Source organism: Bos indicus, chromosome 20, assembly GCF_029378745.1.
Source record: "Bos indicus isolate NIAB-ARS_2022 breed Sahiwal x Tharparkar chromosome 20, NIAB-ARS_B.indTharparkar_mat_pri_1.0, whole genome shotgun sequence".
Lineage (NCBI taxonomy): Eukaryota > Metazoa > Chordata > Mammalia > Artiodactyla > Bovidae > Bos > Bos indicus.
Window position 1 is genome coordinate 55,726,370 of NC_091779.1, and position 26,252 is coordinate 55,752,621.

At 40.9% G+C, this 26,252-nt stretch overlaps 1 protein-coding gene across 4 annotated transcripts in view; it reads right to left on the reverse strand.

The window, feature by feature from the left end:
• BASP1 (brain abundant membrane attached signal protein 1) overlaps positions 1 to 26,252 on the reverse strand; it is a 54,574-nt gene that overhangs the window by 25,730 nt on the left and 2,592 nt on the right. The window contains exon 1 of one of the 4 annotated variants that reach the window (XM_070774822.1): positions 21,693 to 24,108. The exons of the other annotated variants lie outside the window; for them this stretch is intronic. The gene's annotated coding sequence lies outside the window, so the exon portion shown is untranslated. Of the gene's footprint in view, positions 1 to 21,692; positions 24,109 to 26,252 lie in introns of those variants that run through there. 4 annotated transcript variants of the gene reach the window in all.

The window sequence follows — 26,252 nt, forward strand, 5'->3', positions numbered from 1 at the left end:
GAGGTGGGGTCTTTTTGAAGTATTAGGTCTTGGAGGCAGAGCCCTGATGAGTGGGATTAGCACTCTTATAAAACAGATCCCAAAGAGCTCCTTGTCCCCTCCAGACACAAGTCTGCTGGCATCTTGATCCTGGACTTCCCAGACTCCATATCAAAGTGAAATTAATACTTACTGTTGAGGCCCAAATGGACTCTGACAAATGCATCTACAGTAATACTTATGCCAATGAGCACCTACACTTCAACACGGTGAGATTTAGTTATGTAAATAAGCCTTCCATAATTAAGAGATGCTAGAACTTGGTGGAATGGTGGTTATGTGACTAGAAAAAGGTAATGAAGAAGCCTAAAAGAAGTGCAACCGTAGGTAAAAGTGCTAAAAGTGATGAAAAAGCACAACGGCAACGTGCCATGTGTTTATAAACAATATCTGTTATTGTTCTAACAATGATCCTGTCTGATATTATGGTGTCAGAGTCACCCAGTGCCCTCCTGTTTGACAGAGGCCCCCAAACATGCTTGTTTTAGGACATCATGCTCTACCACGGACTGCAAACCACCCAGGACAACACACTGCTCCTTCCTTCTGAGTTCAGGAGAACACTTTCGTGACTGAACTTGGTTTTACTAATCCTCTGGTTTATGCAATGGGAACGTCCTATGGTAGAATAAATATTGGGAAGTGTAATGGCCAAGTCAACCTGAAGCAGATCTTTTTTAACGGTCCTGCTGAAGGGACTTCCCATTTAAATTCACATAGTCGACTAGAGCAGCAACAGGCACTGACGTTTGGAAATAAATTTGAGTTACAAAATCCTTATCTGGCACACACAGCAGCAGCACATGATGAAAACACCTTTTATTTTAAAGTATGATGTAACTGTTTTCACACCAAATCAAGAAATTAAGGTCACAACAGAGGCTGCTCTGAAATGCACACTTATTGGTCACTTTTTCCAGGTAATAGACACCAGGTGTGAACGTGGTCCTTTCGCTGCAGTAGTTTATAAACAATAGCTATACTTAGTGTGTGCAGAGAAAGTCACACCTATAGCTTAAATGAGAATTCTGACAATATGACTATAGGCAACCGTCTGCTGCTGCTTCTGCTGCTGTCGCTTCAGTCGTGTCCGACTCTGTGCGACCCCATAGACAGCAGCCCGCCAGGCTCCCCCGTCCTTGGGATTCTCCAGGCAAGAACACTGGAGTGGGTTGCCATTTCCTTCTCCAATGCATGAAAGTGAGAAGTGAAAGTGAAGTCGCTCAGTCGTGTCCGACCCTCAGTGACTCCATGGACTGCAGCCCACCAGGCTCCTCTGTCCATGGGATTTTCCAGGCAAGAGTGCTGGAGTGGGGTGCCATTGCCTTCTCCGAGGCAACCGTCTAAAATGTATTTAATAGAATACTGACCAGCATGAAACCATTTGCTCACTATCCTAGATCTGGAATACTTCAATGTTTGAACTTAAAAAAAAAAAAATCATAAGCAACTGAGAACAAGACAGAGGAAGCCTTAAGACTGTGAGGCTATGGATCAGTCCATGCCTAAGGCAGCGTCGTGGTGGCCCAGATGCAAAGAGATTCACAATTTCTCTGATCACTAATGTTGCTTTTTCAGGCAACAGTGGGGCACTGCTAAAGAGACCACAAAAATGTTAACTATTTCCCAAATCCTCTGCAATACATTTATCCCCTGCTTCTTGTAACACAAACTCCACCAATTCTTTTGAGTTACATCTGGGCCATGTGAAGTGCCGAAGGATTTCTTCAGCCACACTCATGCACTTCATTCCTATCACTGTCTTATACACTGAAAGAGATACGATTTCAAACACACTGCTTAAATCTGACTGAGGGGCGATTCCATCAAAGGCAGGCTTAAGTGCTGGCCCAGGAAGTTCATGAGCCACATCAAAGCTGGTTTCCAACCACAGATACCTCTGAAGGATCAGCATCCATGATATAGTTACAGCTTCAGATCAGTCTCGAAAGCCTGACAGCACAAGGAACACACACCCACTGGACAATATGGTACTCAAATAACTGCTTCCGTCATTGAATGAAGACATGGTAACATTTATGTTTTCCCAATCTCAGAACTAAATGAAAACATCTCAAAAACCCCTTGCACATATAAAGTCAGGATCCACATCCTTTAGAGCCCATTGGAGCCCCCTTTTCACACGGAAGACTTCCGGATCAACAGCTTCCCAGATCCAGTGGCCAGTACTTTCTATGCTGACAACTTTAATCCAAGTAAGAATCCAACATTCAGAAATCCAGATGACTTTTACAAGGTGACACAAAATGACAGAGTAGACAGGGCAACTTTCCTCCACAGTCACAGAGCTCAGAAGCCCAGAGACTGAGAGGTAGAAAAATGCATTTTGAAAAAGATCCCTCTCTTCAGATTTTGCCAAGTTACAAATAACTATATAAGCTTGTATCTAGATGCAGGGATGTGAGTTGGCCCAAAGCACAGCACCATTCCTTTCACAGTGAGCTACACTTAACAAAGTTTGAACTAAATCAGCCATTACTGAAATAATAACCTGGGTTTGAGTCTAAACCTAGAAATCCTCTAAGTTTACTAGTTTGTATGCAGGTTAGCCCCTGGCACATGAATTTCTTTCTCTCCCTCCCAAGTAACACCTTTATGCATTGGAGAGCTGTGGATTTGGGAAACCTGGTATATTCAGTTAGTTATCAGCCTAACTCCCCACAGCCATCTTGCAAGCCCCAGTTTTAACCTATTAATTATTATTAATAATGGGATTCCCTGGTGGCTCAGACGGTAAAGAATCTGCCTGCAATGCAGGAGACCAGGGTTTGATCCCTGGGTCAGGAAGATGCCCTGGAGAGGGAATGGCAACTCACTCCAGTATTCTTGCCTGGAGAATTCCATGAACAGAGGAGCCTGGCAGGCTACAGTCCATGGGATTGCAAAGAGTCGGACCCGACTAAGTGACTAATTATTATTATTAATTAATATTAATAGGGTTCTGTGATCTAGGATCTCTCCCTTCCAAAGGTCTTTATGGGGAGTCTTTTGTTCTTGTCAACACAGTTGAGACTGTCCTCTGAAGGGGCTAATAAGTCTATACTCAAAGCAGGGACAAATCTTGTTGATAAAGCCTCCTTAAATACCTTTGGGGGGACTTCCCTGATGGTTTAGTGTAAGACTCCATGCTTCCACTGTAGAGGACAGGGGTTGGATCCCTGATCCAGGAACGAAGATTCCACATGTCATGCAAAAACAAACGAATGAACAAAGAAGCACACAAAACCTTTGAGTAGGATGGGGCTCTACCATGAAGCCTTTCCCAGTAATTCTAGAAAAGTCTAGGGAAAACATTCTAGAAAAAGCTATCCCCTTTCCTTTTTGAGAGTGCTCTTCACACGTTTGTCTCTGTCTGTACATTCACTGATATCATTCAACACATCAGTACCTCACTACTGGACCCAAGGTTTGTTCTGACTCCAGGAAAACAAGCACAAGTTCAAGCTTTGCACATACAGCTCTGAGTCCTGGTACTTCGGAGTTATTCTGAGCATTGTATTTATTCCCTCTGATTTCAGTTTCTTCTCCTCTCTCTTCTTTTCTGGTCTTCCCTCCCTTGTCCTTTTCTCTATTTTCACCTTTTCCTACCCAGAAAGTTTTTTCTTTTTTTTTTTTTTCCAAATGAGACAAACAGTAAAGACCAAGGAGATTCTCTTTTTAGAGGGAAAAAATGTAACTTTCTATGTGCATGTGTGCATGCTCAGTTGTGTCCAACTCTTTGCAACCCCATGGACTTTAACTCACTAGGCTCCTCTGTCCATGGGGTTCTTCAGGCAAGAATACTGGAGTGGGTCGCCATTTCCTATTCCAGGGGATCTTCCCTACCCAGGGATTGAACCCATGTCTTCTGCACTGGCAGGTGGATTCTTTTACCATTGAGCCACCTGGGGAAGCCCCAACTTTCTATGTAGAACCTAGTAATTTTTAAAGGCCTATAAAATTATAAGTTTATCCTTAATCTCAGGATCTCACATATTGCTGAGGTGAGAGTGTTTATAAAAGAAATAAAATTAATAAGGGAGGCAAGGTGGCATTTATAGATTTGTATTAGTTTATATACAAATATTATGTAGTTGGCGTTTATATTTATCGTTTATAAAATGTCTGTTAACCATTAGAAGAGTGAAACCAATCAGTGTTAATCAAATAGCTCAACTGAGACAAAGCAGCATAAGGATAAAATTAACTCCATTTTCAAAATCAGTTAAAAAATAATTTTTAAAATTTTAATTTAAAAATAATTTTAATGTTAAAATATTAAAATTTAAAATAACTTACATATAATGTATTTGACATCCACTAAAAGAAAAAAAGTCTTAACTACCTTTTTAAAAACTGTAATGACAGTATTTTGCAAATAAATGTAAATATATATTCAATGCCTAAACACCTATCAAGGCCCCTACACATTAAAACATAACTTTAGGATCTGTATATATAACAGCAGTGTGCTTGTGGGTAACTCATAGACCCTTTGGTCATCAGTTCCCTCACCCCTAAAAGGGAGAACTGAAAGACAGGGCTTCCAGGATTCAATGTCAGACCTCAACTCAGCAGAAGTTACTGGCTAGAATGTAGGTCCCCAGATATCCACGTATACCATACTCCTAAGTCATTATGCGTTTCCTGATACTGGACAGCACTTTGATGTTTTATTCATGTTTGTGACTTGATATAATTTTTACCTATCCTCACAAAGCAAATCAAACAAAACTGACATTATACAAAATTTGGTCTGAAGTTAAAGCAATATCACTCAGAAGTATAAATCCAATTATTCTGGCATGAGTTAAATTACTAGTTTGGAAGAAAAAAAAGCATAACATTGGACCAGCCTTTCACCTACATTCTGTCCTCCAGACCTTGTGATGTATAATACATACTAATACATTCTTACCAAAAGGGCATATATTGAAAAATTTAACATAGAGATTCTCACTGAAGGAAACGTTCTCATCCAATATTTGAGAGCCTGAACTATCAAAGAGAAACCTTCAACTCTGTGTTACAGTTTACAGTGTAGGGATATATTTGCAAGGAAACAATGTTACCTGCAAGGAGATCCAGTCAGTCCATTCTAAAGGAAATCAGTCCTGGGTGTTCATTGGAAGGACTGATGCAGAAACTGAAACTCCAGTACTTTGGCCACCTCATGTGAAGAGTTGACTCATTGGAAAAGACTCTGATGCTGGGAGGGATTGGGGCAGGAGGAGAGGGGACGACAGAGGATGAGATGGCTGGATGGCATCACCGACTCGAAGGACGTGAGTTTGGGTGAACTCCAGGAGATGGTGATGGACAGGGAGGCCTGGCATGCCGCGATTCATGGGGTTGCAAAGAGTCGGACATGACTGGGTGACTGAACTGAACAGAATGTTACCTGATTTTATGTAATACGAAGCATGTATGGCACTGGAGAAACTGTGTCTGATAAACACTTTGGCAACAGCTCCAGTGCTTGGTTTTCTGTGTGGTTTCTTCAGTGGCAGAGAGAGGCGTGAAACCACAGTAAGACACTGGCTTCTCAGACTGCTCCTTAGAGTGGAAAGATTCTTGATGTTTTGGCAATTACTATCAATTACACTGATTTTGTTGGAGAAGGAAATGGCAGCCCACTCCAGTATTCTTGCCTGGAGAATCCCATGAATAGAGGGGCCTGGGGGCTACAGTCCATGGGGTCTCAAAGAGTCAGATGTAACTGAGCATGTGCGTGCATGAGCACGCACACACACGAACTACAAATTCAGTGTGGTGGTGGTGGTTTAGTCACTCAGTCATGTCCAACTCTTTGCAACCCCATGGACTGTAACCTCTCCATGCTCCTCCATCCTGGGATTCTCCAGGCAAGAACATTGGAGTGGGTTGCCATTTCCTTCTCCAACAAAATCAGTGTAATTGATAGTAATTGCCAAAACATCAAGAATCTTTCCACTCTAAGGAGCAGTCTGAGAAGCCAGTGTCTTACTGTGGTTTCACGCCTCTCTCTGCCACTGAAGAAACCACACAGAACATGAGGGAACGGGGTCTCAGAGATAACCACCTTCCCTTAAAATACAGCACACTTCGTATTCTGTAGGGAGATCACAGTATGGTTCAATATTTCAGTTGAGTTCTCTGATTTAATTCTTTAAGCTTAAATTTGAGTCTCAGGAATTCCAAAGTTTGCACGCTGAATCACTGGATGAGTTTTGCAGCCTGGTGCCCAAGTCCCCATCTCCTGGTCGCCGAGTGGTCTGGGGTCTTGGTTTTCTTTTGGTAAATTGACCCACAGGATCAATTCCCACCCACTGCAGCCAAAAGGGCTGGAGGAGAGGCAATGAGACACTGGTGGCCCTCAGTCTCACAGGCAGACACAGGGACCTCTGTGCACACTGGCTCCACTCCAGCCCCCGAACAGACATAGCTTCCGACTCCTGTTCTATTTCCAATACAGCTAATGCATGGCACTTACTTAAAGAGGTCAAGAGAAGTGACCCAAATTGGAAGCAACAAATTAAGTTTTTCCATTGACCGGAATGCTTCTGGCAAGTGAAGAGCATAGACTGTGGCCCAGAAAGGGTTGGTGTCACAGGCTGTGTGAGCTGGGATTTACGGCTCTGTGCATCAGTCTTCTCATCTGTACAATGGGAGGATAACAACACGTCCCCCTTCAGGTTGCTGTATCCTGAAACGTCGGCATCTGTGAAGCCTGCGGCACTACCTGCTTGGTCCCTGCTAAGCTTGTGTTCAGCACACTAAAAGGCTTTATTTTATAATAACATAATTTTAAAAGATTATAAAATGCTGTGAAATGCCGTTTGAAAACCACATCTTTGTGTGGTTTTACCTTCCCTGTAATGATGGTTTCATGTTATCAACTTTGAGTCAAAACCATAACATCTTAGGCCTTTTTAGAAGCACTTTTGAAACTCCATCAACTATTAACAGTGTCAAATACAGGCCTACAGGTTGGAAGACTGAAAGAAAACGCAAACACCACCACACTCCTGGGTGGCTTTCCCGAAGACTCCACTCTGCAGTGGTTACCAGTCAAGAGGATTTCACACACAGGGGTGCAAGGGGAGGGGAAATCCAAACTGGAGCAGTTTTGCTTCCTTAAGGGAAGCTTCTGTTTTCAAACCATTAAAGGGCATTAGCAGACACGTATATGCCAGACATATCTCAATTCCTAACTGGGTCCAAACTGGAACAGCCTTACATTGCGAAGATCCTGGAAGGAAGGTAACCAAAGCTGTAATTAAGATGATGGCCCTAGCTATCTCAACACATCCTTTAGGACTCTGAGACCTAGGTTCCAGCTGTGTGTGAGGCCAATGGTTATCACCAAATACACAGCCCTCTGTGCATGGACTAACATCGACCTTCTTATCTGGACCTGGGGCCTGGTAACTTAAGGAAAGAAAAAAAAGGGAGTGGGGGAAATGAAGTGAGAAGACTTTTCACCTATGCTACACTTTCTTTCAGAAGGAGCTAGAATACTGTATAATATTTGGTTAAAGTGAAAGGGAAAGTCACTCAGTTGTGTCCAGCTCTTTGCAAACCCATGGATTGTAGCCCACCAGGGTCTCTGCCCATGAAAGTCACTCAGTCGTGTCCAGCTCTTTGCGACCCCATGGATTGGAGCCCACCAGGGTCTCTGCCCATGGACTTCTCCAGGGAAGAATACGGGAGTGGGTTGCCATTCCCTTCTCCAGGAGATCTTCCTGACCCAGGGATTGAACTCAGGTCTTCTACATCGCAGGCAGATTCTTTACCATCTGAGCCATCAGGGAAGCCCAGTATCAAGTCAAGTGCTGACTGATGAGTTAGGTGAGAGTAAAGGACTCGTGTGGCTTTACTGTTACTGTACACACTCCTTTGGCTCAAAGCAGCTACACTGGCTTCTTACAGCCTGAACTGAGCAAGCACTAGACCCGTCATCCTTTTCTAGCCATTCACTAGAGAGCTGTGTAGTCTTCACCTGAGAAGTTGGGTCCTTAAAACATACTGAAGATAACCAACGTTGGATTGAAAGTAGATGATTCACAGTTTACACTGAGAAAGAAGCTTCCACATATTCTTTGGGAAATCACTGTGATATCAATATTGAAATATGATTCACAATGAATCACGTTTAAAGAGTCATATCCTTTACACCACACTTCAGGTATTTATGAGAAATTAGGAGCCAACATGGCGCTGGAAAATGGGATGGCAAACTGGAGATGGCATGAGGCACAAGAAGAAAAGGAGACAAAAGGTGGGACAAGCTCCGATGGGAAATGGCTGGGGCTGAACATCAGTACATTTGGTTGAGGTTATCAGGGAGCCAGGCAAGCATTTTTCCTCCAAGCTTTCATGGATTCCACAGAAACCCATGGTCAGAGAGTATCAAATGCTCAACAAAAAATATTAAAGCTTTCTGCACACTGTTCTGAAGCTTGATATTAGTCTCTATTAACACTTGACTACATGTTTCATCATATAAACCTCAAATTACTCCCAAGATAAACACTGGTAGGTTTTAGTTGAAAGGGAGAGAAGGGATGCTCAAGCTTCTTCAGCATCTTTGAAGTTTTATTTTGCCTTCAATAAAAACTCAGATAGGCAGCTATGTCAGGTGAGTTGGCTGAAAATGGTGACCACTTTTTCTGGATGAAACTAAGATGCTGAGGAGAACCAAAGAAATCTGGAATGAGTTTAAGAAGAAGAAAGTGCAGTGCTATTCTGAAAAGAGAAAGCAATGGAAACAGAGGGGGGAAAAACAAACGAAAGGCACCTGGACAAGAGAATAAGTACAATTCACAAACATATTCCAGGTCACACACCAAGTAGTGTTAGGCAAAGTGTCTCAAAGTGCTCAGACCCATCCAAGAGAATGTGACTGAGAAACTCAGAGAAGACAAGACTCCAAATAAGCATTTATCACATGAACCAGCCTCTCCACACACGTTTGTACTGTTCGGTGACACACGTTACTGTCACTGTTCAGTCGTTCAGTTGTGTCCGACTCTGTGCAACCGCGTGGACTGCAGCATGCCAGGCTTCCCTGTCCTTCACCATCTCCCGGAGTTTGCTCAGATTCATATCCGTTGAGCTGGTGAGGCTATTCAACCATCTCATCCTCTACCACCCTCTTCTCCTTCTGCCCTGGCCAGGTTACAGAAGTCTCATTTAAACATCTGTCTCTAAAGGTCTACACGGTAATGCCTTCAACCCAACCCCAGATTTAGGCAGTTTTCCCTCTTCAAAATGAAAATCGTCAAAGTCAGTAACATTAAAAACAGATCTTTAATCTGTGCTTTAATTTAGAAATGCATTCCTGAGGCGCTCAAGGAAGGTTCTTTGCTTCCCTCTCAGAAAACCTTATCAGTCTTGCTTACAACACCTCGAGAAAGAATTTGCGGTTGTTTACTGCAAGGTGAGCTGGAAAATTCCATTAACAAACTTTAAAAGGTATACAGAAAAATACCAGCTCTTGAAAATATCAGGATTTACACAGTGGCTTGTTTGATATGAAGACCTGATATATTTACATCAAGACTTTCTGTTAAGAATTTTTTCTTAAGATGGATCTAATGAGAAGTGTGCTTTATCCAGTACATTTGACTTACTCAACGTCTAGATATTAGGGTCTACAAAGATGATATAAATAACAATGACGTGAAAACTAAACTCTTAGGACATGGTCTCAGGATATACTCAGTAGCCATTTAACTACTTAAGAGAATATCAACAGAACATGAATACTATAATTCCCATCTATCAGCCAGAAAATTAGTTCTCCGAATGACCTGCCCAAGGGACTCACAAATGTGTCACTGGTTTAAATTCATGTAATAACAAATTTTTAAAACGTACAGAATAATCATTCTTGCCTCTTTCCCTCAAGGTAGATAGTCTCTAAGACTAATACATTGATTTATGTTGAACAATATTTCTGAGACAACTATTGCCTAAGTTGTAGAAGAACAGCAGTCAAGTGGACAGGGTTTCTATGTCCAACGAGTTTCCCCATGGAGTTGAAAAATAATCATTTGTCAGTCAGCGGGTACAGACAACAGGTAGTACAAATCAAACTAGAAGGTGAAGGTTAGAGGAACAATATGAGATTGGTTACCAAACTTGCCATGAAGTCATTGAGATTTCTTTTTAAAGTCATGTTCACGTATCTCTGTAAGCTATTTGCAATACAGGAATCAAGAGAAACCAGCACTTTAGAGCAAAAAGGATTAGACACATAAGTAAATATAACTCCTATGACAAAACATGGAATACTAATAGAACAATGATATGTTATTAACTTTAGCACTGCAAACTTACCCAATCCAAGAAACTTTAGAATTAAGATTTTCCAAAGCACCTTTTATCAAAATGAACTTTGTACAGAGATACTCCTTAGTCCCAGATCAGAGTCATTTCCACACTCCTCCCATTGTGTTCCTAGAGATTCCAACTCTCTCTAGAACAAAGGACAAGCATCATTCATTCCTGAATTCAGGAAGCAACTTCCCAAGAATAAAGATTTGAAGGATCCTACAAACCATTCAGTGCTTTTCTGAGACTTTCAAAGAAAGAACAAGAGAAATTCTTCCCTTTTATTTCTCAGGCTGAGCAGCCTGTCTTACAGTGGTCAGGGGGCACCAGTTGGGAACCCTTCCCTGATAGGTCCCTCAGATACTGAAGAGGCTGCTCTGCTTGAGACCTAAAGCATATTCATATGTGTTCTGAGAACTAACTAGGCTTGAAGGTTTTCCCTTCAGTTTATAATCCCAAAGTACTATGTTCTTAATGAAAATGTAAGATATGTAAATGACTTCTCTACCGAGTGATTAAGACCTTTGAATTAAATGAAACCAATGCTGGATTCTATATTCTCAAAAGTGATCAGTTCAGTTCAGTTGCTCAGTCATGTCCAACTCTTTGTGACCCCATGGACTGTAGCCTACCAGGCTCCTCTGTCCATGGGATTTTCCAGGCAATAGTACTGGAGTGGATTGCCATTTCCTTCTCCCGGGGATCTTCCCAATCCAGGGACTGAACCCGGGTCTCCCGCATTGTAGACAGACACTTTACCATCTGAGCCACCAGGGAAGTCCCTCTCAAAAGTGATAGTTACATAAAACTCTTTAAATAATAGCCTACCAAACTTGGAATATCCCACATGGATGGCTTAGTTAAGTAGAAAAGATGGATCTACCAACAGCAGAACAGAGAGAAGACAGAGATAATGATTGATCCAGGCTGCTAATTCAATAGTCATCTAATATCTCTATGTGGATACAGACCAATGCTTTTGTCTCACTGTAATTACTGGTGAACCTTTTTGCCTTCACCAACTGTAAACTCCTTAAAAACAAGGTTAACAGGTCTTTGCGTCTCTCAGCTCACTCAGTAAACAAACATTAACTCTACAAGATTTTAATGTGGTTTGTATTTTCCTACACTGCATTTAACAGAGTAGCAAACTCCCACGTCGGCTGCTCATTTGAACTCCTTTTAAAAAGCTTAGTCTTAAAAATATGCTTACCAAAACCACTGCCTGTTTTGTTTTTTAGAAAACCACTGACATTAAAATAAAGACTGCATTCATTAGCAAGTAATACCTGTACCTTTTAACTATATAAAATAAATTTTTAGGCTTAGGTCTTCAAATGTGTGCGTGTACGTCATGTGCACCCAACCTGATAATGCATTTATAGAACAGAAATAGAACTGTCTTCACAAAAAATTGAAGGGGAGTACCACAGGTATCCACAACAGCAGGAGGCCCACACAGAAGGCTTCCTGGAGCTGGGGGATGAGGGACCTGAATGTCTAAGCCAACCATGCCTTGGGCTTCCTTACTGCAGCCACAGCAACTTTTCTGTTTATATTCCTCAACTTTAAAACCAAAATGACATCTTTATCCTAGCAAGCCACATTAAGACGACTTTTTAAAAAAATAAATCAAGGAAAGTATTGCTTAGTAAATTCTTCTTGGAAATACACATCCAAAGGTCTATCAGTCATCCAGTTACTCATTTGTGTCATAAACCGCTGCTCAACCATCAATACCATGTCATTCCAGCTAATTACATATTCCAAGTACATAATCTACAACCTCAAGGCTTCAAAACAAGAAGTCTGGTATGTGAGAAGCCAGCTGTCAGTATGGTGAGTTAGGGATACTCAACAGCACATAAGATCAAAAACTAACTGCAAAGAGTGTCACTGCCCTTTTCATTCTACTACTCAATTTAAATCCAGCTCACATGACCCTACAGCGTTGATGATCCCAGGCTGAGCTCTCCCTTCGGATGGCCAGTTCCCTTCAATCCATACGGATGTGCCATCCTATGTGTTAGTAGGGAGGGACATCAGAAAGGAAGGGGGAGATGAAGGAGCCACAGCTGCAGAGAATGCCACTGGCTAATTCACAAACTGAACTCACTGAAAATGAGACCGTACAAGTCTACAGCCATCTTGTATAACACGCCCCATTTCATCTAAAATGAGACCATTTTAAGACAACGTATTGATTTACTAGTAAAAGTAGCATGTGTTTATGGTATTAATCATGTACATGGTATGAGATGTCCAATAGCCAGCCCAACACAGCTCAAAGATAAAGACAATCAAGACCCAGATATCACTTCACCTTTAACCGCACATTGAATGTTTTTAAAAAGTAGACAATTAAAATAAAAATGTTGCAAATAAAATATCAATATCTAGAAATGTTTTAGAATAAGTTGTATTGCCAGATTAGACTTGCTTTTAACTGGAACCTTACATTATTATTTCTTAACTACAGGTTATTTTAGAAATCAATTTCCTATAATTGTCAAAAACTACAAACTTTTTTTATTTAATAAGAATTCTATCATTAAGAATGAGGTTTAGACCACCAGACAATGTCCTGTGAGAGATCTCAGGGCTGAGAAGAAAATACTTATCTCTAAGAATTTTAGTTCACACTGAAGCTAAAGACACTCAGGGATAAGACAATGAAAGTTGAATACTGACCATCAAAGAGTACGTGTAAGTGGCAGGGGTAAGGGGTGGGTGAGAAGTAAATCACCACCCTCTAAATTGTGTTCACCCCACCAACCCAAAGGAAACACTGTGATATCTGCTAAAAGTTTGTTACAAGCTGGTTCCTGGATATGAAAGTACAGCAAAGGTCAATGCTCTGAAATATGCCTTTATCTGCATAGCAAGATGTCACATGGCCATAAAACATGACCTCTTATGCATTCAGTTCTTACTGGACCATAGGTTTTGTGCTAGAAACTGATAGCCAAAGATGAACGAAACAAAGCCTTGTGCTGAAACTCACCATTTAGAGTAAGTGGTCACAGCATAAAATCAGGGCTGTGTGCTCAGTCATATCTGATTCTTTGCTACCCCATGGACTGTAGCCTGCCAGGCTCCTCTGCCCATTAAATTCACATTTACTTCATTAGGTTTATAATCTATTGGTGTTAAAATCATTATGCTCATCTGGAGGCCTAATACTCCTGACCTCACAAAGACTGGTATAAAAATTCAATGGTTAAGATGCTCAATATGACCGATTCATGGCAGACCCGTGACATTCAAGCACTTGAAAGAATGCATGAGAAGTCCAGCTACAATCTGCCCCAATGTTCACCGGCTGTGGATTCTGTCTGAAAAGACCTCACAGGGTGATACTGCTTGTTTCCCAAATAACACAATTTCATTATTTGACACCCTACCTTAGGAGGAAGCCTGGATGCCTGAGCCATTAGTACTAATTACTCCATAATGTCATAGACCTGCAGAACAATTACCACTAAGGTTAGTGCTTGGAAACAGAATAATTACACTAATTGGAGTTCATCAGGTATTCATCTTCATAGTAAGCACAACTGATGAGGTGAAATTGCATGTCAATACATGGAAGTTATCTCAGCCACCAAAGGTGACTTTCAGAGGATGTGTGCCCTCCATGAAATATATGGTCCTGTGGGCAACCTTGACACTGAGCAAATATGAAGCGCCACGTAAGCCCCAGAACTGCTGGACAGCTCTGTCACGGATCAACAAAACTGACGCATCCCTGCCTCCTGGGTCTTTCCATCCAGAGGAATGGAGACATTAAATAATCACATCGTGTTTTGATCAATTAAGAGCCAAAAATGCCAAGCGCTCTGAGAGGGATGGGGACAGTCAGGAAAGGAACGTCTGAGAAAGTGGCATTTTTAGGTTGAGGAGTACTTGGACAATGGAGAAAAGAATATTCCAGGCAGAAGAACAATGGGAAAGAGGTTGGAGCATTTGGAAGCACTGAAAGGCAGGCCACGTGGGTGAGAATGGGGATCAGAGGAGACTCAAGAGGAAAACAGAAGGTGAACACGAGGGAACTTACAGATCGGCGAAGGATTTTGATAATTTTATTCTACGTGTAAGAGAAAGTCATGATAAAAAAGTGTCAGCACAGGGATGCCACGTTTGCATTTAGCAGAGTATGATCACAGTAATCGAGGAGAGGGGTAAAAACTTCAACAAGGTTCACAACTTAGTGTAGAGAGGAATGGACGGATATGAGGGGCAATGACCAGGGAGATGCCAGACTTTTGTTTGCAGGATGATCCCCGTTTTCTGGAATGAATGGAAGAAGGTGCTATTGACCAGAAACTGAACACTGAAAGACTACAGACATCGGCTCAAAAACAGATATTGCATAAATTAAAGAATTAAAAAAATTCTACAGTAACATTGCAGGTTTTATGAAGACAATTATTTCTATAAAAGATATTAAACAGTACCAACTTTCAATTAGTTTAGGGCCAGTAGTTCATCTAGTTTCATCAAATTGAATTACTATATTCAATTAGACTGTGGCTTAGTGAGGTAATATTTTTATTGCTATAGTTAACACAACATGACGTGACCTGCAGCTCGAAACAGAAAGGCAATGATTGAATCACTTGAAAGGGCACTTTCAAAAGTCGTAAAGTGCTTTTTGCAAAAGAGCCGCCAAAGTGTTACGTGAAGACACAGTCACACCCACGCTTGTTGAGAATGCCCCTCAAGAGTCCCTTCAGTATCACTACTTGTTTTACTTCTTGGAAAGGCCCCAGAATTCATAAGCCCTGATTTTTTCGTTATCAAAAATTTCATATGACTCCTGTCACTAACTTCCCTACCCTTACTGTCCCACTGTAGAGAAACCTGTCAAAATTCCAACCATTCTTTCCACATTTGCTTTCTGTTAAAACCTGTATCTTCTAATGTCTTCAACCATCCATCCAATAAAACTTGCCCACAGTAAGATTCTTCTGGAGTTTGAATCCCTACCAACAAGCATGGATGCTGGTACAGGATTTTAAACTGGCTTACACATCTGGTCAACCCTTCCGTCCACATTAAGAAGGGCTCTTGACCAAGGCCACTGCTGGTAGGAGTTGCCTTTTTTCTTTTTCTCCCCCAGAACACCTGTTTTAATTTATTCAAGAATAGGTGTCCTTTACATGACCTGGACTATGTAAATCCTCTTCTCTTCCTTTATTCCCTTGCTGTATTTAGAAATATGGATAACCAATGGAAAAGGCTTCATGCAGAGGAAAAGCATGATCATATAGTGCTGGAATGAAAACAGGCTTCACCACAAATTAATGCCTATTGATTGGTGGCAACTGCCTAGAGCACTGTGTTGAGAAGGATTCTAAGGCCTCATCCCACGTCTATCCTGAGTCCAACAGAGAGAATAGTACCTGCACACACCCTTTGCCATCCCCAGCCCGAGGGAGCCATAGAAACAGGCTTTGAAGTCCACATAGGTTCTACCTTTCCTAGTGATGTGAATCTCAGGGAAATTAACTTCTCTTCATCTCATGTCGTCAAAAGAGAACACTGCTTAGGCTTGCCTCACATGGATTTGCAAGGAGTAAACCACAGGCACTGGAAGGACTGATGCTGAAGCTCCAATACTTTGGCCACCTAATGTGAAGAGCTGACTCTCTGGAAAAGACCCTGAGCTGGGAAAGATTGAAGGCAGGAGGAGAAGGGGATGACAGAGAATGAGATGGTTGGATGGCATCACCGACTCAGTGGACGTGAGTTTGAGCAAACTCCGGGAGATGGTGAAGCACAGGGAAGCCTGGCGTGCTGCAGTCCATGAGGTCACAAAGAGTTGGACTTAGTGACTGAACAACAACAAAACCAGAGGCTCCAGGGCAGCTGATTCTCCCCACCTCCTTTGTCTTAAGGGCAGGGAATGGGGCACTTTGCATAGGGGCTTTGAATATTCCTCTAAACCACCTTTCCTAATATGAAATGAGCTGTGCCCTGCTTTCATTCATATGCTGAAGTTCCAACTTCCTGCAGCTCAAAACTTAAGAGGTAAATTAGGTGAAAATGAGGCCACAGAGGTAGGCCTAAATCCAATAGAACTGGTGTGTCCTTATACAAAGAGATTGGGACAGAGAGAGAGAGAGAGACCAGCAGTGCACGCACAGATAGAAGACCCAATGAGGACACAGCTAGAAGGCAGCCATCTGCAAGACACGGCGAGACGTCACAAGAGGAAGCTGAACTGGGCAACACCTTGACTTTGGCACTGTAGCCTCCAGGCCGGGGAGTCTGTCATGGCAGCCCTAGCTGAGGAACCCAGGAACGAAGTGTCCTGCCTCTGCAATTCCTGTTACACGCGAGTATCTCCAGCTCTCCTCTCCTGCCCCTCCCCTGCCTCCTCTCACTCTCCAGGCTCCTTTTTCTCCCCTGAAAACACTAGAAAGAGGGGGTTGGGGCTTAGAAACGAGGTCACCGACTGCTGATCTAGAACAATGCAGTTTTGCTTCCTGTATTGTACTTACCAGAAACCCTGCCCACACAAGGGGAATCCAGACACTCTCAGGAACAGAAAGGAATGGTGTTCCCCTCTCTCCATCCAGAAACACAGCTGCAAAAATACCCCGTGGAAACTTCCCTCAAGCATAGCCATTTCCTTCTTTTCAGAAGGATTTTCACAAATCTCAGTATTTAGTAAGAAATGCTATTACTCCCAAAGGCCTCGCCCTCTCTCAAGATGGGACGGTGTAGTTAGGGTGGTAGTTAAATGTGTTATCAGAATCAGAATTCAATGGAAATTCTTCCGCAGCCAACTTGCACTTCACACTAACCACGGTGCATGTTAGCGATCTAAAACATTTGTTCTAGCAGTTAGATATTTTCTCTGCCGGGTAAACTATGCAAACAACTACTAACATGTCAGGGCTTGCTGCTTGGCCGTGCTGTGTGCTGCTAACAGTAATTTTATTATATGATGCTATCTAAATACCCTAAGGGTTTAGGAAATTGAGGGGGCTGGTTTTTAGATATTATCTGTCCCAGATGACACCCTCTTCCAACAGAAATCATGCTCAACTCTATTGGGTTGAGCTTTTCTTCATTCCACTTATAACAGCAGTAACATTTTTTGCAGTATTACATCATTCTGGACTTCTTTATCCTTTATTTGGGACCCTTGGCTATCTCACTACAGATATGACAAAGAATACTCCTTAAGTAGTATGCCTAGCAACGGGGATCACTAACAGGAAAGACACGTGCAAGCGGTCACTCTTGGTCATAAAGAAGGCAAGTTAAAGGTGGCAGTGTGGGGACAAATCCTAATGTAACTGGGGACAAACCCTAATTTGCCAACTGATCCCTCGAACCACCACGTCTCCCCTTAATATGGTAATATTTGTTGCTGGAAATAAGGATACAGCCATACAATGTATTACTACTGACAACATTAAAGTTTAAAGTACAACCATGTGATATTTTTCAGGCAGGAAAGGACCAATTAACATGGTTGGGTGAGGCAGAGCCATGAGAAGCTTGGTGACCTTCAGACTCAGTTTTTAAAAATTCTTCTCTTACCTTAGTGAAAGTATATGTCATAATCCCATCGTGTAGTTGTTTTTCTCTGCATTGTAGCCAGTTGACTTCTCCTAGGAGGACCTCGGACCCACCCACCCAGGTGACTTTAGTATAAATGAAATGAAAGCTAAGCTCTCTGGAAGGCAGAAGCGAAGCCAGTTAGAACAGAAAGGGTGGAGGTTAAGTGGAGTGAGCTACTGGTTCTGTCTCTTATACCAATGAAACTTTCAATGAGACTTTTCCTTAGTCAACCACTGGATTAGGTAGTGGACAAGAGTGATACTTAGATGTGAGTCACATGTAGAAACACATACCTGGGAAACCATCAACCTTGTGTTAACAACCTGTGGGAGACCATTGCTACAAATGCTCTCTGTGGGAGACCATTGCTATAAACACTTGTTACTATTTGTCTGAAAACCACATAGTAGAAGTTCTAGAACCAGGTTTCTGAAGTCCAGCTGGGTGAGCCCTGGGAATTCAAAGCTTGAAGTCTCAACAAAAGATGACCAGGGCTACTGAGACACTCTAGTGCCTAATAACCTCTGGTCAATTGTATTCACTGAGGCTGGGCAATCACAAGACTCTGTAAGAGCTACTGTAACCATTTAATTGTTGATTGAAACTCTTTTTTTCCTACCTTAGGAAAATGAGTCATGCAAATTAGATTCCTGAACACCTCATTTAATCAATCAAGTCTTTAGTGAATACCCAAGTGGTCATATAATCTACCTCCTGGATGGAATACAGGATAAAGGAGGAAAGCCGTCTCAAATCTCTCCATCTGTAAGTCACTGATTTCTCTAGATTTTCCTTTTTCCCAAGTCTTAAACATGCCTAAAGCAAACTCAGATGCTCTTATTCCATGTTGAAACAGCTGAGAATATTCATAAAGGTCAGAGTCAGCAAACATTCTACAGCCCCTATAGTTTCCAAGACAAGCTCAGAGAGGCTTAAAACAGGACTGTGGGAAGATCCAGTGATTCCAAGGAAATCTGGATGTCCTCACAGGCACTAGATGGCTGTTATTGCTTTCTCTTTTGATATACTATTTCCCCAAGTAGATCCTGTTACTGTTTAACTTGGCTATTGTATTAATCTATTGGCAATGGTGTTTTGAATGGCCACCATCAGGTAAATGATGTGGGTCTTTTCAAAATTAGTTGGCCATGCAATCTAGGACACTCGTAATTTAGAAAGCTTAAGCAGGAGAAGCTGTTCTCTGATATCCTTTGCCTCATAAACTTAAAAAAAAGGGGGGGGGTTTAATTTGGCTTTATTTAAGAAATATGTCCATTTCTGAACCTGTAAAACTATGATAATTTAAAAGCATTAACAAAATTGAAAAGTCATTTGTTTATTGCAGGGTTCCCTGGGAAAAAAATATAAATTTATCTAAGACTCATTCTCTACTTACTGAAATGTCTAAATAGATTGTTTTAAATATGAATTAGAACTCTCTTATCTAAAAATAAACTTATCATAGTTTCTCCAAATACAAATGCACACAGTTTACATTGCTAAAATTCATTTCAAACATCTGAATATTAAGCTTTATCAAGTGTTTTAACAACTTAAGTACTTCAGTTTCATATTTTAATGACTACTTCAGAAACTTACTGCCCTTTTAAATCCTCTAAATCATCCCAAATACCACAAACGATCATTCTGATCATTCTAAAGAAAAAAGATCAAACCTCATGTTTCATGCAGCTCTCAAGCCAGTAAACCGGACTGTCTGTGTGTGCTAACTCGCTTCGTCTGACTCTTTGCAACCCCATGGACTGTAGCCTACCAGGCTCCTCTGTCCATGGGATTCTCCAAGTAAGAATACTGGGCTGGGTTGTCATGCCTCCTCCGGGGGATCTTCCTGACCCAGGGATCAAACCCACTGTCTTCTATGTACTTTGCATTGGCAGGTGAGTTCTTTATCATTAGTGCCACTGGGAAGTCCAGATAACCCTAGGAACGGACAGAAAAACTCATGTCCATCTCTACAGCACTGTGCACACTGGATCTTCCAAGAGATTCTGGAGCATTTCTAGGGCACAATGCTTCACTGCTCTGCTCACTCCACAGCCCCCAAAGTAGTCTAAAACCAACTGGCTTTCTTTTCAAACTCCTACCCTCCATCTGCAGGCTCCAAACCCTGCAACATTTGTTTATTTTAGGAGAGAAACGAAGATACGACACAAAAATTTAGTCTTCTGGGCGAAATTATTTTAACACATGCCATAAATTCTTTAGCATCTGAAGGAAACCACACGCCTATAATAAGAAGAAAGCAGAGAAGATGGCATGTAGCAAAAGCAGCAGCAGGCAGGAAGCACAAGTGGTGCTATCGAGAAGGCGGAACTGGTTCTCTGCTGGAGAGAACACAGGATCAGGCTGGACTGTCAAAACCTGGTATCAGGGACTTCCCTGGTGGTCCAGTGGTTAAGGCTCCCCCTTCCAAGGCTCAGGGTGTGGGTTCCATCCCTGGTTGGGGAACTAAGATCCCACATGCCTCAAGGGTCAAAAACCCAAAACATAAAAAAACAGAAGTAATATTGTTAACAAATTCAATAAAGACTTTAAAAAAAACCCCAAAACTGGTATCAGAGTCAAAGAAAGCAAGGAATTTTTTTTAAGCTGAAGATAGTAAGAGTTTGACTCAATTAGACCAAAAGGAGGGTTGATAGGAATGGAGCTTTAGCGGGAAATAACCTGGGTTTCCACTTGGCCACTGACCAGCTCATGGGACCTCGACTAAGCTACTGACATTTCTAAGGTCCTCTGAGTTCCAAAAGAAGTGTTTTAGTGATGAGCTTACAATCCTTCTGTTAGGATGATGCAAGAATTTACAAAAGACTGAGGTTGCATTGATAATTAGGAGAGTATTTAAACGCAGCCACCAACTTTGCGTAAATGAACCCGTAAATGAACCCTCCGTGGAGGTAGAGTGAAAATGGGGTCACGAGTTTAGGACTTGGTTTATTTCTAATTAGGCAACTACAGAGCTGGAAGAGGGCTGACTAGTGTCTCTGATTAGTATATCAAAAGTAGAATTACAGGTAAGGCATTTGAGTGATTATTTCCACCTGTGAAGTGCAACGAGGCCATTTTTCTATGGTCCTTCAAAAGCAGCCTTTATCATCATCGTCATCCCAGAAAGAGAGATGACTTATAGACATCAGCCTATATTCACACAACAGGAAGCATTTCTAATCTAGAGGCCACTAAATGCATTTATGGATTAAATATTTATTAGACAGTGTATCTCTTCTAAGATAATTTTTCAGAGAAGAACCTAGCACAACTCTCTCTAAATGAATATTGAAGAGGTTAATGTGTTACAATATATTACCCATTTTATCCCAAGTGTCCATATTACATGAGATAAAATAGCCAAGGCTTACGGGAAAAAGTAGCATTGGCCAGCAGAATAGTACTATTAGACATGGATCCAAATTCTATTAATTTCTGTTAGCCCTAGGATCTTATGTACATTATTTAATCCTCTTTTTTTTTTTTTTGGTTATTTATTCACAGGCAAAATGCCTCTTACAATTTGTTTGAGGGGATAAATTTCAATTACAGCATAAGACACATAATAGTCAATAGATGTCCAATTTCATCCCTTAACTTCATCTATGATACACTTACCATACCCAAAACCGCTTTCCCACAGTGGATACCTGACAGATAAATTAATTTCCCTCCTGATTCCATAAGATTCAAAATCTTGTTTAAAGAAACTATTAGAAAAATAATTTAACCAAAATGAAAAATGACTTTACCTTCACTCAACAGCAAAGCCCAGTGTCCAGAAGGCCAAAGATGAATCACTTAGGCAGATCCCTGAATAAATGCCTGAAAAGTCAAAGTGATTCCAGGATGAACCATCTCAAATATCTGGAAGGCCAAAGAACTTCCTTTTTTTTTGTCACAGTGACTAAGGTTGCCAGGGGGGATAATTATTTCCAGAGATTTTGTCAACAGGTAACAATACCTTCACATCTCTGAGTAAGACAAGCTTTGGTTTTACTTCTGGTGTGGGTGGTGGGGATGTGGAACAGTGTCCTCAGTATTTTAAATATCTAAATTGGTTTTTACCAATCTTTGCACTAATGACTAAGACACTTCTTTCAGATGCTAATGAATACATCTTGATTCAGGACACCACAAAGCCAAGTCTTTTCAGGTTATGAATGAATTGTGTCTACACCTAAGGTCATCCAGTGGAGTCCAGATCAAAACAGAGAGCCTTTCTCTGAAAATCTCCACTGGAGTGGGTTGCCATTTCCTTCTCCAGGGGATGTTCCTGACCCAGGGTCAAACCTGGGTCTTCTGCAGTACAGGAGTCTGTAAGTATGGTAAAGTACTTAAGTCACCAGGGGCTTTAAGTTTCAAAGACTTTCACAGTATTGTTTTTCATTGTAATACTAATCAATATGGGGGCTGGGGACCCACTCTGGACTTTTAAAACTAGCACAGTGTCTTGGCAACAAGTTCAAGGTATCAGAGCTATATCTGGAGGCTTTTCTAAACCAGCTTTCTATGTTCTACCAACTCCTGTCCAAGGTACCCCCACCAGACTTTCTTGCAATAATAACCTTCGAAATAAGAATATAAACAGCTATAGATACAGAGGATGAAGTAAAGAAAGCTGGTCTGCTCACCTCTCTACAGTGAGTGTGTATTATAAAGGTACACAGAATGTGGGAGGCATTCCCCTGATTACTTAATCTTTACAGAAACTCTATATTGTAATCTTCATTTTACAGATGAGAATTGAAGCACAGAGAAGTTAAACAATTCGACAAAGGTCACACAGCTAGTAAATGGCTGAAACGAAATTCTTAAGTCATTCAAAATGATTAAGAAAATAAATCAATCCAAAAACAAGTTTAGAAAGCCTCTTAAGTGATAAGAAGGAAATGTGGAAATACTTGGCCTTCCCAACTGAACACCATTTTCTTATAATCTTGAAATGTGTCCTTATGACCTGGGTCCCTGTGGTGCTTGCAGATGGCTTCCATTTCAAAGACTCTAAAGCTTTCAGGAATTTACTCCTAGACTTCGAGGCATGCTCAATTACCACCTCCCCTCTCTGACTTCCTTGGCTAGTCAAAAAAGACTCTGGCTTTCCCTGTTTTTGTTCAAAAACATCTACTGCTTTTGGAAAGCCTGATTTTTAATGTTCCTTAAACCCTTAGGGTGCAGAAGAAGAAAAATATACTATGAGACTCGGCTTCCACGTCATCCCATTTCTGAGTTCCAGAACAAAGAAGAGAATGTCGTTTAATCACTTTGCTTCCTAGGCTTGTGTGTTTTCAAAATTACAATTTAACTATCCACTGGTAAGATCTAGATGATTATCATTTACTTCTGATAAGATTTACTGGACATTTTTTTCTTACGTGACACTTACCTAGATGTCTGTCTTGATAGCAGGGGAGGGGATGGATTTAACAAAAATCTTTGGGCAGGTTGGGAACTTCTGTGGTTTTAAGACCACCCCTGTATTTTCTCAAAAGAACTGAAATGCCATCTCTTGAGTTATGTAGGCAGCTGTGGGAAATTCAGTGAGGGTGGCCATTCTGGCATCATTCAGTCTACTTGGGATCAAACTCTCATACGGTGTTTCATAGAATTTCAAATATGTATCTCCATGAGGTTTGAAATATCCTATTTCTGACTGAATATACTGAAACCCTCAAGTCTTAATCAGCATGGAACAAAAACACAGCTCAGTATACAGAAATTAGTTACTGATGTCATTCGCACTGATGGCTACGTTGAAAATGCAGACTGAGAGGGCGAGGGGCCCGAGGAGCCGGCCACTGTACTTACGCCCTTTTCAGACATGTGCGATCCTTTTTATAGCCTAAAATTAGGAATTATTACTCCAGTTTTACAATTGGATAAAATGAAATTCAGAGCGGTTTGAAGCAATTTGGTCAAAGTGGCCCAGCCAGTGCCTAGAGATTTTTCAAACTGACTCTCCTTTCGACTACACCCTAGGAAACCCCCCTATCAAGAATATTTTCTCTCTAAAAAACATTCTGGCTATTCACAGCCTGGGTTATTTCCTGATACTAATCCACCAGACTTAAGCTGCAAAGTAAAGTTCCCAATGCATTGTATTACCCAAAGTCTTAAGAGTCAGAATAAATGGAAAGGATTCAATGCGTTAAGAAAACTTGATAAAACAACAGATTCTGCTCCCATCCCCCCACCCACCTCCAGAACTTCAACTCATATACAAGCTCAGTTTTACCTCCACAGTACCTGGCTTCCAGTTTACCAACTAAAATAATCTTCAAGATGTTAATCTTTTGATAGAGGATATAAATAAAGTAGTAGGTTAAAACTACATATTAGAAAGATAAAGACCTAAGCAATTCAGAACATCTCTTTCAACAGAATCAGACACCAAAGGAAATAAATTGCTTTTGATGAACAATAGTGAGCAGGCCTCTTTTTAAATATTTTCAAAACAAAATTTTACAAACAATAACAAAAATAAGGCAGAGCAACTTTATAAATCTTCTGTTTACTATAAGCATTTGTTTATTACAGCTTTTAAAATGCTTTCATGTGAATGTTTAAGAACCTAAATGAACATGCTAAGATGCTCAATGCAACCCATTTATTTCAGGGGTACACTGGTAAAAATTGGAAACGAGCATCTTAGTAGACTAGCTAGGCTCTCCTTTCTATATACATACTGAGAAAAACAGAAAACTGATTATTTTCCAAAGACCAACATGAAGCACTATAAAATGATATTCTGTACCAACTATTTTGTTTCATATCAGTAATAAAATTTATTTTGTAACATGAGTATATATATATATATATATATATATACACACAAATTGTGTGTGTGTGTGTATACATATGTATACACCTTACTTTCCTTAAAAATGGTTTTGGATTTTGGTAATTTTTTACAAAATTACAGTGGATATTACAGACATCCATTTAACAGTGACCAAATCTCCTAAGTTTTTCATATTCCCCTTATCTTGACTGCGGAATGAAAATGGTTTGAAATTGTCCTTAATATGAAAAAAATTTTAAAGACAAAAATTAATGAGACAGAATACGTCACACCTTAGATTATAATATGGTTTGTTCTAGTAAATCCAGGAAGATTGCAACGGATGCCTCCAAAGATAAGGAGCCAGAGCCCTGTAGGACTCTTCCATTCAAATCAGATGTTCAAATTAGGGTGGTCTGTGGGGAGAAAAGGTTCTCTTCCGCCTGCATAATGAGCAAGTGCATCAGTTAAGGAGAGATACGCCAGTGGCGCCACTGATAATATGGTCATTGTTGGCGCATTTTGTCAAAAGGCTCAGCTCCCTTTCTCCACCTGCTAAAGCTTGCCAAAAAGCTAGCCGAGTAAAAGAATAAGGTAACCCATCATTTATAATTCAATTTAAAAATGGTCTTGCTCAAAAACCTGAGACTCATCGAATTAGGGGCATATTGGTATATACTCGTTACTGCATGTGATCTATACTCCGACTCATCTGTTCCTCAAAAACATAACCTAAAGAAAAAAAACCTACCCCTAGCCCTCTAAACCCTAAAAAATCCACCCAATACTATGGAGGACAGTGGGTAGCAGGCGGCTACCCTCCATATTAAATAAAGGTGCTGATACATTCAACTTGATCAATATCAAGTTTTATTAACAGGAACAAAAGAGATAATTTCCATTTTCCTGCCACGTGTTGTCTTACCGGGGTGTACTGAGAATACTGAAACATAAAATTCTTTCAAGTGTAATGTACCATGGCAAAAATATAATTATTTAGCTCCTTTTTATACACAACAGTTAAGTCTCTTTTTAGTTGGTAGAACAAACTGGCCCAAAAAGAGGCCATAGTCTGCATCACTGGAAAGAAAAATCAGTCATCAACCATCAAATGTGTGTGTGTATGTCCATATATATATGGACACATATATCGATATATATGGAAAAGAAAAATTAAGAACTTAATAGACCATCTTCACCCCAGCAGCCCCATCTGCCTTCTTCCTCCCCTACCAGTGGTCTCCATCTCCATGGGGTTCTTCTTGGATTTTCCTAATGAAACAATGAGGTAGGAATCAAAAGAAAACAGCGTTAGGATCCTGACAAAGTAACCATTTTCTCATCTCTGGGTTTTGTAGGCCCTCTTGTTTGAAGAAATGCCAAATGTCTTAATTTTTCCCATAGTGACACCAGGGGCAAGAACCACTGTCATTTTTGAGACCAATGTCCCTTCATCAAACGGCCAGCAGCAAAAACCTTTCAGACAAACGGTTAACTGATGCAAATTAATAGGGCCACCATCACTGCAGTG